Source organism: Myotis davidii, unplaced genomic scaffold (genome assembly GCF_000327345.1).
Source record: "Myotis davidii unplaced genomic scaffold, ASM32734v1 scaffold694, whole genome shotgun sequence".
Taxonomy (NCBI): Eukaryota; Metazoa; Chordata; class Mammalia; order Chiroptera; family Vespertilionidae; genus Myotis; species Myotis davidii.
In genome coordinates this window covers 10,767-13,249 of record NW_006285479.1, presented here as the reverse complement: position 1 = coordinate 13,249, position 2,483 = coordinate 10,767, and positions in this window count along the sequence as shown.

Sequence of the window (2,483 nt, the reverse complement as noted above, 5' to 3'; positions counted from 1 at the left end):
CATTCATATGCAAAAGCATCTGCCACAGCCTGGGTGTGGCGGGGTCTCAGGGAATCAAAGGGCGGAGCAAGCAGCTATGGCTGGTCCTCAACCCTGCCCTAAGGGGCTGTGTGTCTCAGTTTCCCAGTAACGGCTACAAGCACCTCTGAGGGAAAGCTGCCCTCAAGTTTCGAGTTCTGCCTGCTGCCAGACAGTCCAGTTTCTCCCCGTATGAGTCCTGGGTCCCCAGAGACTTCCCAGAACCAGAGTTCAGAGCAGTCAGGAGCTTGTGACTCCCTCCGATTCAAAAAGACAGCTGCGTCCTCAGGTGCCAGCCCCTTTCCACACACATGAGCCTCCGTACCTCTGCACTTTACTTCCACAGCTCCTCTGGCTCTCAGTGTGCTTTTCTTTCCTTCTAGTTGTAGAATTTCCACTCAGCCAGCCTTCCTGTAGTTCTGGATGATGTCCGTTTTGTCTTTTTGTCTTTGTGGCTAGAAGCCACATCTATTTTGGTAACAAGAGATGTGGTATTTTTCAGTTGTTGTGGGAGGCAGCAATTTCCCGGTGTTTATCTATGCTGCCATCTTAGTTTCCTCACCATTGTTATTCTTTATGCATGTGTTCCTTCTTCCCTTCTTTTGTCTTCTTTTTATAGCTGTCTCTTTAGCATTTCTTGCATTGCTGGTTTTGTGGTAATAATCTCCCTTATTCTTTTTTTGTCTGTGAAGCTCCTGATTTCACCTTAAATTTTGAATGATAGCCTTGCTGGGTATAATATTCTTGGATTCAGTCATTTGCCTTGCTTCACTTTGTATATTTCATTCCACTTCCTTCTGGTCTCATGTGTTTCTGTTGAGAAATCAGTTGGTATTCTGATGTGAGATCCCTCACGGGTAACTTTCTGACTCTGGCAGCCTTGAACATTCTTTGTTGGTGGTGCTTGCCAATTTAATTTCGATGTGTTTTGGTGTCGGTCTTTTTTGGTTCATCTAGTTTGGGACTCTGTGAGCTTCTTGGAAATGTGTGAGTTTTTACTTCCAAAAAGTAGGGAAGTTTTCTGTCATTATTTCTTCTAACAGGTTTTCTATTTCTTGCACAGTTTCCTCTCCTTCTGGTACCCCTATTATGTTAATTTGTTTTTCACTTTCTGTTGTCCCAAAGCTCCCTTAGCCTGTCCTCCTGATTTTTAAGTTGTTGTTAATTTTCCAGTTTCTGCTCTGCTTGGGTATTTTTTTCTTACCTTGTGTCTAGCTCACTGATGCCATCCTCAGCTTCTTCCAGTCTTCTACTTTCTATTGTGTTCTTTATTGTAGCTATGCCATTCTTCATTTCTTCTTGGTTCTTCTTCATTTCCTCTTGTTTCTTACATATGTTGTTTAATTTGTTTTCCATCCTTTTCATCATCATGCCCATCGCTCTGAATTTTTACTCTGACAAATTGCTTGCCTCCATTTTGTTTACTTACTTTTTCAGCAATTCATCCTTTTCTTTCATATTGAGCAGTTTCTTTGTCTCCCCATTTTTGATCCTCTCACAGTGTCTGGTTATGTGGCTCACTCTCTACTGTGTTGACTTGAAGGCAAAAAATACAACTCTACAAGATACAACACATAGGGCAGAAAGCACTAATGTATTCATGATACCAATAACCCCAAATAACAGTGACCAGACGAGAAAAAGTATTAGGGGAAGAAAAGAGCACAAAAATTATTCTGAGAAAAGGAAAAAGATTAAGAGATAAAAGAAAAAGAAGAAAAAAGAAGGGGAAAATATATGTATATGGGGGAAAAAACTTCAAAAAACAACAACAACTAACCCAATGATTGCAAACAACACACACCCAGAAAAGAAGGAGGGAAGCTGTATCTGAAGAGGCAGAGCTTATTTCCAGAAGGTAAGGTCAAGGAATTGAATGAATGGGGAAATTGTCACGATTTTGTTTAGAGGGGGTAGAAAAAAAATGAGTGTATACGAAGAAAAGTAAAAAACAAAATATTAAAAGTAAAATAATAACGAAATTAATAATTTAAAAATAATTTAATATCTACACTAATAAAAGACAAACATGCAAATTGACCGTATCTTTGCTATGCCTTAAGCCACGCCCACCAGCCAATCAGAGCTACTATATGCAAATTAACCCAACCAAGATAGTGACTGGCAGCCATGGAGCTGGAGCAAGCAGGAGGCTTGGTTGCCCCAATGATGGAGGAAGCCAAGCTTCCCAGGTGCCGCAGCTAGCTCTGAGCTCCACTCAAAGAAACAAAGTTTCAACTGTAGAAGGTAAATAAACCCTAGATACCTGCTTTTAGCCGGCCATGGCCCTAGAGCAGGAGCAAGCAGGAGGCTTCCCTAATGCCTGGCCTGGCCGGCTCTGAGCTCTCAAGGGTACAAAGTTTCAATTATAGAAGGTAAATAAATCCTAGAATTAAAAAAAAATTAAAAAAGGAGAGGCTGGGAGCTTCCATCACCAGGAAGCCTTGGCCAGCCTGAAAACGGCC